Source organism: Rattus norvegicus, chromosome 1, assembly GCF_021556685.1.
Source record: "Rattus norvegicus strain SHRSP/BbbUtx chromosome 1, alternate assembly SHRSP_T2T, whole genome shotgun sequence".
Taxonomy (NCBI): Eukaryota; Metazoa; Chordata; class Mammalia; order Rodentia; family Muridae; genus Rattus; species Rattus norvegicus.
Genome location: NC_141534.1, coordinates 199,760,995 through 199,774,599, shown reverse-complemented (window position 1 = coordinate 199,774,599; position 13,605 = coordinate 199,760,995).

Genomic DNA, 13,605 nt, shown 5'->3' with positions numbered 1-13,605 from the left:
CTGTTCACCAATCACTACGGGGCCTCATAGCAGGTTGGTCATTCTTCCCAGGAGGTACAGAATCCTCATGCTTTTTCAGTTGACAGAGAGACAAACAGAAGTCTGTTTAAAAGTGAGTTTTCATTCCCACGGCAAGCTCTGCCTCTCCAGTTCCAAGAGCTACCCTGACATTAGGATTCACAGGCCCTTGGGCAGAAAACGCTGTTGCCTGGAACAGTGAAATCGAGGAAGATGACAGTGAATGGCCGCTGTTTCACAGCCATTGCTTCTAGGTTAGGCTTCACACATGGCTGTGTCTACAGAACTCCAGTACCACTGAGTCAATGTCACCTTCAGTGGGACTTGCTTGGCATCATTGCTCATTGGCTTCTTGCTTCCCTGATCCTAGGTCTGAAGGACTCACTTCCCAGTGTATCCCTACCATGCAAATCCTTAGCCTCACTGCTAAGGACATCTGCTTCCAAGGGGCCCCCACCAAGGCTCTACCTCACTTGTCCCTTGTCCACTAAAACAGGATTTAGGTGCATTAGGGGAGCAGGAAATGGTCTCTGACCTTGGATTCTGGCATGGTGTTCCTGATTCCTTAAAACTTTCTGGATAGTAAAAGCTATTTATTCTGACAAGGTCAGTGTTAATCACCACAAAGGTAAATATTTTAGGGTAGCTTAGGACTCTTACCTATAAAAAGGAAGAACAAAGGACTGCAGGCTGAGTTAATACACGTCCTAGTTCCACACCAGACGTTTGTAGTCAGAGAGCACCATACCCTATACATACAATGGGATTTTTATAAATACATACTTATAATGTAAATTAAATTAAGCCAGGGAAGAGTAGTAATAACTGATATGACAACAGAAAAAAAATTAGAATAAGACAAATATAATAAAACTTACTTTAAAATGTATAAATTATGTGTATGGAGAATTTTCACATAATGTTTATAGGCTCTAGTTGATCACAGTAACAGACCATCAGAAGCAAACTGCAGAGAAAGAAGACCATTGTATCTGGTCACACTGACATGGTGAAGTCCTTCCCTAATCCCTAAATGCAGGGTGAGCCAGCTTCTGAGCTGGTGAGCACACCCAGGTGTCAGGAGGGTAGCATGCCCCAACACTGGGGATCTTTGCAGAACCTTTAGACTTCCGTACCTAGATGTTAATCTGGGCCCTTAAATGGTCTTTTATAGGCACAATATACCAGGAATCGGAAGATCTCCTCCAGATCTGGGTGTCAGTCACTCTGTCGGGCACTGGACCTGTTGCTGTGACCGAATGCTTTAACAGAAGCAATTTAAGGAAAGAAAGACATGTCTTGACTCACAGGTCAAAGGTACAGTGCATCATGGCAGGGAAGTTCTAGGGGCAGGAGCCTGACATGGCTGCAACATTGCACCCTTCAGAGTCATGTCCAGTTTGTCACCTAGTTTGTCTCCTAGGTGAGTCTAAATATTTGCATACCTAATTTTAAAAAGTGTATGCTTCTTTCTGTGCATCTCTCTCTCCCTCCCCTCCCTCCTTCCCTCCCTCCCTCTCTCCCTCCTTCCCTCTCTCCCTCCCCATCCCCCCCCTCTCTCTCTGTGTGTGTGTATGTGTGTATGTGTGTAGGCTCATGCATGTTACAATACATGGGGAGGGGGAGTCAGAGGACAAGGGACCTCTCTACTTCTTGTTTTGAAACAGTGTCTCAGTTTTGCTTCTGTGCACACCAGTCTAGCTACTGTGTTACACTAGCGTCTGCAGAAGCACCTGTCTCTGCCTCCCGCTGCACTGCAGAAGTGCTGAGAGTACAGATGCCTGTCACCACTTCTGGCTTCCAGCCCTCTCCCTTGTAAAAGTTCTTCACTCAGTGAGCTATCTACTCAGCTGCCTCCCAGGTGACCGTCTAGCTCTCAAGCCGACAGTGGGGGTTATCATCACACACTAGCAAATTAACTGAACCCAGGAGGAGACTCATGGAACTGGGTTGGGGTGTGTGTGTGTGTGTGTGTGTGTGTGTGTGTGTGTGTGAGAGAGAGAGAGAGAGAAAGAGAGAGAGAGAGAGACAGACAGACAGACAGACAGACTGACTTGGGCGGGGCTGAGCCCTTACCCCCTGGGATCTGATATTGTCTTCAAGCAGATAGCACACAAGTGTTGAATTAAATTATAGAATGTTGTATTAGGTTTCTTTAAAGAAACAGACCTGATATTAAAAGGATATTATTAAACTCACTTATAGGATATATATCCTATATATTTATTTAATTTATTATAATATATGTATACATATGTATATATAAACATTTCATGTAGTTCAATGGAAAGGCCAAGTGTCCAGTAGTTGTTCAGCCTGAGACTGGATGTCTATGCAATCCCAATCTGGTACTGGAATATGGCAGGACTCTTACAGAGTCACTGGGTTTTAGTTTGTGTTAGAATCCCCCAGCAACAATGTAGACAAACTTGCCAGTGAGAGTGAAGGCACGCAGGCAAAAGGTAGTTTCCTTTTTCCATGTCTTTTTGTGTGGGCTGCCACTGAGAGGTATGGTCTAGATTTACTGCGGGTCTTCCCACCTTAAATAATTGGATTAAGAAAATCCCTCACAGGCATGTATGAAAGCTTGGATTTTAGCTGATTCAAGATATAGTTAAGTTCACAACCAAGATTAGCCATCACAGATGCCCAGCTAACATCATAGAATTACTTTGTGTCAGGGAAGGGCTAGTTCCCACCCATCTGGAGGCTGGAGAAAATGGTTCAGTGGTTAAAAGACCTTAACCTTCAGTGGTCTTCCAGAGGATGCAAGTTTGGATCTCAGGACCCAAGTCAGGCAGCTCACCACTGCCTGTAGATCCAGTTTCAGGGGATTTGACACCTTCTTCTGGCTTTCACAGGCACCTGCACAGATGTGGCATACATTCCCTCTGTTTCTCTCTCTCTCTCTCTCTCTCTCTCTCTCTCTCTCTCTCTGTGTCTCTCTCTCGCATGCACACACACACACACACACACATACACACACACGCGTGTGCGCGTGCGAATTAAAAAAAATCAAAAACCCTCTGTGGCTAGAGAGATGGCTCAGTGGTTAAGCTCACACTGCTGTTTGGGGCAGCACTGGAGTCTGACTTTAAGCACTCATCAGGCTTCCCCCAAGCCACTTGTATCCTCAGCTCCAGAGAGACCTATCACCTCTGGCCCATCACTGCACTCATTAAAAAAACCCTCACACACAATACAATTTTTAAAAACTCCCGTACATCTGGTTACAGAAATGTTCTGTTTTGAGTGTTGCGAGGCGGTAGGAAAAGCCTTTTGAGCTGGTTATTCATTTTCTCTGTACCAAATATGGACAGAAAAATGGCTGAATTTCCCAACTGTCCTTGTGAGCACTGGTGGTGTCATGTTTAATCTTTGGACAAGGATCTATGGGTGACAGTCCTGGGCAGGCTCTCGAAGGAGTGTCTCCTTTGTTTTCTCCTTTCTCCTGACAGTGGGGAACCAGGCACAGAGCTGGTGCCCCCGCAGCTGCCTTTGATGACTAATTTAGAGGAGGAACCAAGCCTTAAGGATGGCACAGCCTAGAGCCTGGAGACACAGGAATGCTGCCCCAGCAGTCCCCAGATGCCTGCCTGTGGACATTTCAACCCTCCTGGCTTCAGGTGCTAAGAGTTTAATGTTACATGCTGTGAAACATATAATGTCACGTGCTTCAGAGCATGTTTGTCCCCGTGACAAGGCCACAAAGGTCAGCATGCCCGATGCCAAACAGCACTAAACCAGGACCAGGCTGGTCCATTTTCTAATTTTACCCTCCCCAGGGAATTGAAGCCTGAAGTCAACACGCTGAGCTGTGGCTGACACTTCATTTCATGTTTACCAAATCATTCACAATTGAGGTTTTTATATTCTGTCTCGAGTGGAGGCCCTTTGCCCAAACTCATTGTCTATTATTCCTGGGCTGACAACACTCACAGGGTCGTGGCCGCTGCTGAATAGTCTGGAGAAAGCATTCAGTGTTCCAGCATGCCACCCTTACTTCAGCACTGAGCACCACTGTCCCATCCCTGACACAGGAACACAAAGGGGGGGCTCAGGCTGTGAAACCAGTATCTCCCTCACTGGCCTGCACAGTTCTGTAGTTATAGAGGATGAAAGCTCACAGCTTTTGAACTCTGTTTATTCTTCCTACTTGTTCAGCTCACAAAGAACTTTACAAAATATTCCCTTAAATTTGGAACCAATCAGAGACTAGTCAAATATTCTCCCAGGATGCTCTGCTTGGCTCTCTGCACCTTCCCATACCTGGGTACCTGCAGTCTACTGTGTAACCCAGCTGTCCGTCCTCATTTTTGCCTTTAAGAATCCTCCAGAACACATGAGATAGTGGGTGACCCCCTTGCTCAAATGAACCCTAGGTGTGGAACTTGCTCTGATGCGGCTGGAGATAGATTTGAACCTACCCCGTCTCTTCCCACTCGTGGCCAGCTGCAAACAAGCCTGCCATCAGGAGGGACCTTTCTGCTTTGGTAAACTCATCTCCATTTATTGTAGGCCTGCTGGGTAAATGCATTCTTTACATTTACACAGCACTTTGCCCACCATCATTTAATTCGTCCCTCTCCATGATCCCTCCTTTCCTGCCGTGAAGATAAGTAGATGGTTGAGATGGTAGTGGCTAATTCACTGCCCTACCGAGAAGGGCTTCACGGGAGGGGCTGTGCCAGCTTTAACCCTGCCCCAATCCCTTTTCATGTGGAGCAGACAAGCAAACCGCATAAGCTCAGCTCTGGCTCCCGACTATATTTGCTTAGGGTTCACAGCTCTAGATAACAGCATATGGTTTCTTCTATACAGAGTTGGTTTCCCTCCAGGTATCCCAGCTCTCTGTCTTCTTCCCCACTGTAGCAGTGGCTTGGATTTCAGAGCCACCGTCTGAAGAGAGAATATCTTGTGAATTATGTGGATGCGTCCTCTGTCAATTAAAGAGCCTATGGCCTATGGCTTAGGCAGAGAAAGAGGTGGGACATCTGGCAGGCAGAGAGGATTCTGGGGGAGAGCCAGGTGGGAAGATCTACTGGGAAAATGTGCCCAGACAGATGGACACAGGGTAGCTGAGCACAGGTAACCAGCCATGTGGCAGAATGTAGGCTAGAATAACTGGGATATTTTGAGTTATATCTAGTGAGAGAAGAACCTAGCTATACAGCCAAGGTATTCGTAAATATATTTTTGAGTCTGAGTCTTATTTCTGGGAGCATGGGGCTGGGAGGAAGAACCAGGGCCTAACTTCAACAGCTGTCTATTTCAGGCTGTGTCTGGTGGGAGCAAGCCCTGTGCTGCTGATGCACTTGGAACTTGCAGAAGCAAGTCAGGACGCTGTTATTCTTCACCGTTGCAAGGTCTGGGGTGGGGACATGCCTGAGGCCTATCCTGCCCCTGCCCCTGTACTTCTGTAGAGACTGAATGAGGCTCTACCAAACACGAATGGCATGGAATGTGAGTGCAGACCTTTCTAGAACAACTGAGCCAAAGAAACTTCTGGTCACAAGCCATACGTTTACCCATCCCGATGTTAGGAATTTCAGAAGTGCTCACCATCCTCTAAGGGTCTGAGACAGGCACGCCTCACCTTAGATTCCTGTGTCTTCACAGAAGACAGAAACTGGAGCCAATGGTCACAGGGGATCCTGGCCTCTCCTATACCTCAGCCACGGGAGGCACTGAGTGAGCCAGGCAGGAGGAATAGAGGAAGACTGACTGGAAAAACCTCCTATGGCTGGAACACTTTAGAACTGGGGGACTTTGCACAGAAACGGATCCCAACTATTCAATAAACACATAAGGTCCTGGAACCTTCTTCTAGAAAGGGATCTTGGGCTGGAGAGATGGCTCAGCCGTGAAAGGCTAGGCTCACAACCAAAAATAGGAAGGGAATCTTCTGACCCTAGCTAAGCATGTCATGCAACACTTAAAACTCTTGGTTTTTGTGAAATGATTTTTTGGGGGGGGCAAAAAAAACTTGCTAACTGTTTGTTGTGGTCAGACTGGTGGCTCTGGGACTCTTATAAGGGAAAGTCCTCTGGCCTTCTAATGGGAAAACAGTAAAAACAGGGAGTCTAAGAAACTAGTGTTTGGGGAAAGGACTGATTCTTGGTAAGCTTTCCAGCTGGGATTCAGAGGAGAACAATGTACACAGTGAACTATTTAGTTTAATGAGGTGCCTTGGTTTGAGGTTTCCCTGGGGTCTCAATAAGAACTGGTGTGCTGAGAGCTCATTTGAGGGGGCACTGAACTGGGACTGAGGACAAGGAACAGTGGGGGAGGAGAGAAGGTCACTGGCTGAGTACCAGTGACTCATGCCATGGGGATCTTCCAGAAGAATAGGAGTTTCCCTGCTATCATCCAGTGAAGGACAGAGGTAGGAATTGCCTCCTGGGCAAAGGCTGCCCTAGGGGTGTTAACTCTTTGCACTCTGATACACTGGGATGTGGCCAATGGACTCCTGGGGGAGGATGGTGTCCAAGAAGAGCTTGGTGTAAAAAGTCAGCAATACGGAGCATTTGAGGTGGGGCACACTCTGCCAGCAGGAAATGAGTGTGAAATTGGGATCACAGGATCATAGGAGACAGAGGTTCCATTCCCCATGAGCAAAAGGCAACCATGAATGGAGCACCTGGGGCATGGCCCATGCAGGTGACATTCTGAATCCATCATGGCAACACCTGGACTGAGAAAACTCACTCATGTCTCTTCTCAGTTCCCTGGCTGTAAGAAACCTGCACAAAACCTCCTGTATCCACAAAGCAGGAATCGAATGGGACATTGATTGGGCACAACCCTGGTCCACTAATTCATTCATTTAACAAGTTATTTAGTGAACCCCTACCGCTTACCAAGCATCATGGGGTCAGTAGACACAGCAGGGAAGGGAGCAGGAGATGAGCCAGACCTAGGGATATGGAATCTGGGGGAGGGGCTTAGCTTCAGCCCAGTAAGCATGCCATGGTTGTGTAAAAGAAATTATTTCCAAAATATCAGAGTTTGTGCTGCTTTCACCACAGAAACCAGTGAGCAGAGACAAGAATTGAGTGTTTAAATTATTCTTTATTCAGGGAGCCAGCAGTCTGCGAAAGCAGCAGGTTAACGCCCCAACTGCCTTATTCCTCATCTACAGCTCGTAGATTCTGTGGAGTGGAAGGAGGTGCGCTCAGCCCCACACTGCTGAACCTTGTGATGTCTGTGTCTCTCTTGAACTCTGCCCTCTTTCTGTGGATGTCTGGGCTCAGACGCTTCTTGCAACACCGAGTCTGGTTAGTTCATGCTGGTACCAGCTTTCATTTTCCAGGGGCATCTGGGCTGGGGGGTGGGGTGGACATCATAAGCTACTAACAATATGTATGTGTGCATTTTTTCCCCTAGAACATGGGGTGCTGATGTGTCTGTTTAGTAGCGAATATCCATTCTCTTCTGTCACCTGTCATCCCCCACTGTCAGTATTAACTCTAACATCTATAAGGTCTATATCATATGACAGATAGACTGCTTCCAGCATACCTGGGTGATTGACAGCATGGCGTTTTACTGGTAAGGAATTCTTCAGCACATGGTTGAGTAGAATATACCAGAGTACATCTTAGGAAACAGCAAGCAGTTAAGACGTGACATGAAGGGTTTCTGAAACCTGCCTGTTTCTACAACCAATACCATAGTCAGTACACAAATAGGAACAAGTATTAGAAAACATTTGGGTGTTGTCATGTGCAAGAACCATTTTTTTTGAAACTTCTTCATTTTAGTACAGGTGGAAAGGCTGGCACAAGTGTTGTTGGCTCTTGAGATAAGGTCCTGTGATGTAGCCTAGGGTACTCTCAAACTCATCATCTTCCTGCTTCAGTCTCCTAATGTGGTGGTGTGAAAGAAAATGGTCCCCACAGACCCATAGGGAGTGGCCTACAGAGTGTGGCCTTGTTGGAGGAAGTATGTCACTACGGGGTGGGTTTTGAGGTCTCAGAAGCTAAGCCAGTTCACTTCCTGCTGCCTGATCGAGAAGCAGAAAGTCCTGGTCCTTCTCCAGCACTATGTCTGCCTGCATGCTACAGTGCTTTCCATCGTGATGATAATGGACTAAACCTCTGGAACTATAAGCTAGCTCCAATCATACATTTTCCTTTGTAAGAGTGGCTGTGGTCATGGTATCTCTTTACACCAATAAAAGCCTAACTAAGACACCCAAGTGCTGGGGCTGGGGATTTAGCTCAGTGGTAGAGCGCTTACCTAGGAAGTGCAAGGCCCTGGGTTCGGTCCCCAGCTCCGGAAAAAAAAAAAAAAAAAAAAAAAAGACACCCAAGTGCTGAGATTAAGAACATGTGTCATCGTACCAAACACAAGTTTGTCTCAACTCTAACAGCTCCCCTGCCCCCAACCCCACTTGTCTAGGGAGAATTTTCTCTGAAGACATTGTTGATTCTGTCTTGGTTATTCCTGGTTGATCAGGTAAGATCTGTCCAGGTCAGCTTGATCTGATTCCGCTGCTGCGGGAGTGACTGACAAATGGTTAGAGTGAGTGCCAGTTAAATGCTTTCTGTTCAGTTTTAGGCAACTAAGAGCTATCCAAAATGTCAGCAGGTAACAGTGTTCTATAAGGAAGATATGAAACACTATCAACAGGACCATAGATTCTTTAAGGAAGGACCCAAACCATGGATAACAGAGACTTAGAATAACCATACTTAGGGCTTTGTAGACAGCCTAGCATTCGACCTTTACGTAAGTATATACTTCAATGGACCCTTGATATGATGAGCAGTTAAGAATCCTGACAACTTAGCAGAAAACTACATAATCATCTTAAACTTATATTTGAAACTTTTTTGTAAATGTTACCAAAAGTAAATCAATATTGTAAGATAGACTCTGTTTTAAACAGAGAAGTAGATTCTAGCTTCCTATCAGTACACTAAATTTTGACCTTAAGAGTTTTAATAATGTTCCAATATGATGTGTATGCTACTGATAGATTTTGTCTTCTACAAACTCTCTGTGACATATACATTCTGCAGTGTACTTGTGCTTCCTGGGTTTGCCCTCAGTTTTTCTTTCCCACTTTGGAAAAATCTAGTCCTTAACTATTACCACAAACCTTATGTTATTACACAGACATCTCTCCATATAAAAACAATTTCTCCTTCCTCATTAACTTCCCTTATAAAACATCTCCTTGTATTTATATCATTTTTATATCTCTCTCTCTCTCTCCACATGTTAGTTTCTTTTTACTTTACATCTTTCCCTAATATCATGAGGCAGAGCAACAGGCAAAAACTTCTATCTACTTAGAGAGAGAGAGAGAGAGAGAGAGAGAGAGAACTGAGCCCAGATTACAGTTACAACATAATATGGTGAATTAAGATCAGCTGTCAACACTGGCAAACCAGAAATGTTTTGTGAGAGGCCCAGGCAGACTTTATGGACACTTGGAATTTTTTTAAAAGGCAATTTTACATATTTCTTCCTGTGTCTCACAAAAGTCTTGAGGAGTTACAGAACATTATATTCTAGCAAAATCTAACCAAGATAACAAAGGTTCTAGTGACCTTGGATAGAAAACCTTTTAGTATAGGCAAAGGCACAAAAGAGAGAACAGACACAGGGCTGGCAGTCCTTGAATGCTAACTCTGAAATCAGTTTTTGGATACAAAAGGTACCCACTGCCCCAAGGAACTAGACAGGATAGAAAACCAGTACTTTTTCTTTCCATAGAGGTGCAACTTTGTCAGACCAAAGGAATTAGAATGACACCCATTCTAAAAGCTGGAACTCTGAGACAAATCAGACAGAACAGAACAAAGTAAGAAAGCATCTTTAATTCTGAAAGCACACTGCTCAGGAAGCAGAGCCAAGCAGAACTGAGGATAAACAAGTCTTAGTTTAGGAACTAAATCAGGAGTTATAGTCATTCAATGTATTAGGCATGAGTGTCAGTTGCTTGGGGATTTTCCAGCCCAAATTCCAGCATCCCCATGTCTAGGAAGCCTTTGAATTCTATAAACGAGTTCTGTGAGTCCCAAAGTTGCCCTAAACACAGGATTCTGGAGTCAATGCTGACCATCACCACAGGGCCAATGAGCAGACTCAGAAATGGGACCTGTGTTGTGATTTGTTCAGAGATCTAGCTGTCCGAGCACGCTGAGACTTGACACCCTAAAAGTTACTTTACACCCCACCTCCAGACAAGAGAGATTATTCATGGAGAAGGGGTGAGGATTAAACAAAAGTGGTCAGCCATTCCAAAGCTCAGTCTTGCCCCTCTGATCAGTCCATTAGCCACATCGTGAAGACTTAAGTTTTCCATGGTTCCCTCATTATTATATCCTGCATTCTTTCCATCACTGTGTGGATGTCTGGGTTCGGCTGTTCTGGAAACTCTGAGTCTAATTAGTATCTGCCCCATCAATCTTGTCTTCCTGCAGGGGCATCTAGGCTGGGGGTAGTGGTAAATGAGAACGAGAACGGCAAGTCACTAAGTGTGGAGGAAGCTTGAAAAAGTGGCTTTCACAAGGGAGATAAGAGGCAGTGGATGCACCTCAAGCGTTCACAATGGCCTGGAAGAGAATTGGATCAGGGAGGTGAGGGGTCATCTCAATGAAGGGGAATGAGATGTGGGGGGAGGGAGGCAAGTACACCCCTTTGCTTTTGGCTAAGCTGGGCAGGATCCACTATTCACAAGTCCGTAAGTGCCACTTAGCTGAATTAACTTCTGCAAACACACAGGTGTGGCTGATCACCCAGGGTGCTACTAAACCCAGGATTCGAAGGTATTTGTTTGTTCCACATTTGAAGAAAGAGACTTTAGTGTAGCAGGAGTAATAGAATAGGCCTGAGAAAGACCGAGGCAAGGAGGGACTACTGGAGGGACCAGTGCAGCTGAGATTTGATGATGCAGGCCTAGACAGGGCCATAGGCTCAATGAAGCATCCTATTGTAACTTGCTCGTGAGGACTCCATGCTATGGGTTTCTGTGGAGGTGCTGAGTCTTGGGTTAAACGTGTTTAACTCCCCCAGTCAGTACTTACATAATATGAAAGCTGGCTGCAGACTCAGTGCTTTCCACCAGATCTTCCTGCCTCTTATCAACAGGACTCAGGTCAAGGTCAGGATGCTTAAAAGCCCAGAAATGAATGAGCTGCCACGGGTCATCTCACTCTTACCTGAGGCTGCATCTCTTTGAGCTTTAACCAGACAAACCAAGGTGCTGCTTCCGCATGGCAGAATCTCATCTTCAGACAAGGTTTCCCTCCACTCTCACAAAAGTTATCAGCAACATCCATCCTGCCTCCTCCTCACGCTGAGCCTATGAACAGACGTCATCATCATCATTACCACCACGGAGACATATGCTTTCATTTCATTAACTGCTTAGACCTCTTGCAGATGAGCGTGCTATTTTCCTATATGTTGGAGGAGGATTTGAAGGTATTCTAACTTTTCTGAGCGATGCCTCCTAGTACCAGAAGCACAGCGGGTTTTGTCCTATGTTGCTGAACAACCCATAGAACATAATTAGCCGAGCTTTGCAGTCCTCTCCTGTTCAGCCTCATGCATAGTGTCATGTCTCCCACACAGACGAACTGCTATTTTTCCACAGCAGAAATGCACTTTCTGTTGGGGGAGAAATGTTGTTGACTGTATCTGTGTTCTGTGAGGAAAGTGTGTGGAGATATGTCAATCTCCTGAAAAATTAACAGGATCAGATTACACATTTAAGAACTGTCAATCATCCCTCGGCATATGTGCCAGAGGCTGATCTATATTCTTCCTCTCAACATGAATTCTGTATTTAACATTTACCAGGAGATACAGTTGTCAGGAGGAGACACTAAGGTCCCTGCAGAGGTGCCATTCCTTAGCAGCACCTACCTGCTTAGCAGCTCTCAAGCCCCAACTTGTGATGTTAATTTCCTCCATTGTGTGCTTGGATTAAAAAACATTCATTATGAAGAGTGCTTTTCCAGTAGAGGTTTAACCCAAGAGAAAAGACCTGCCTTGAATATGGCTGGGGTCCTGGACTGGAAAAGGGAGAAAGTCAACATACTCCTTCCCCATCACCGTCTGGTACCCAGCATTACATGGGTATCCCTTTAGGTCTAGGATTGCCTGTCACATTTCTGTACCCTCCACAGACTTACTGCTAAGCTGCCCCCACTGGTAAGCTTCCTGGCAATGATGGAAATTGGAACTACTTGGCAAATACCAGTCAAGGAAACTGATGTAGGCTGTGGAAGGGCTGTTATTAAATAATTTCTGATATTGGGGAAAGACACAAACCAGCCCTCTGCACCATGTCTGTATGGCTTTGAACTTGACCTGACTGAGATAACAAGGGGATAACGGAAGAACAGACACAGGCACAGAAAGGCTGAGACCCAGTGGACCGTGCTGGCTCTGATGGAGTACCACTGCCTGCAACAAGCCAGGACCTCTGCACGTCTGTTTATTATGTACAGCAGTTTCGCTAGCCTCAGTAGCAGGTTTCTGAGGGTAGCAGCATCAGGCTGTAAACATCCAGAAGGAACCTGTGGTCAATGCTCTCTGTGCACACTGTCAACATTCATACAGGGGCAAGAGGAAGGCTTTGCAACTTCCCTGAGCCTGAGCTGGAGAAGGCTTTGCCAGTTCCCTTGGGTCTGAAGTATTGGGGTCCTTAGAAATGGCTGTGCTCATGTCAAGAATACATACTCACACCTAGATCTCATTAGCTCCTTGTACTTTCACTCTGGATGTCTAGCAAAACAAACTCACAACACAGTGCCAGAGTCAGCTGAGTTCACCAGAAAAGCTATCCCCCAAGATTTGTAAGGCACTAATTTGAATTAAAATAATATCTGTCTGGATTGTGAACATGGCTCTGTGACTTCAGCTCTGCTAATGCTTCAACCCTTTACTTTTCTCCTCCCCACCATTAGAACACACATGTAGCCACATCAGAAACTCTGAGGTGTGGGGGTTGGGAGGAGGAGTCATTGTTTAAACATCTGGAATCTGATAGATTCTTTTCCAAAGCATTGTAACCCTGTGGCTGCCTGAGCCAGCACCCCCCACATATCAGCACAGAGAAATAGGAGCACTAGGGGATTAGAGCCAGGCCTACTCTTAATATAACATCTTAAATTAACCTTTGGAGGAATAAGTCACATTTGTCTCAAAGTAATTCAAATACAGTCTCATTATGCTCACCCTTGTTCATTACCCCTGCTGTTTACTGATCCTGAATAAGAAAAATGGTATTCTGCATATGAGGAGTTCTTTTTTCTTCATCTCAATAAAAGGGAGGGTAGAACACAACCTCTGATAAGAGACTCCTTTATTCTGATTCTTCTCTCCTAGCAGGGATGCCACTGGGTTGAGCATCCCTTGGGCTCAAGAAGAAAGAAGGAAGACTTTTCAAAAGCTGCTGTACCTGGCACCAAAAATGATTCTGAGGAAGAAGGGCACACAGATGGAGATAGCTACTCAGATGATGCACTGGCTAGTTTTATATCAACTTGGCACAAGCTAGGATCTAAGAGGAGGCAGCTTCAATTGAAAACAAAATGCCTCTATAAGATCTGGCTGTAGGCAGGA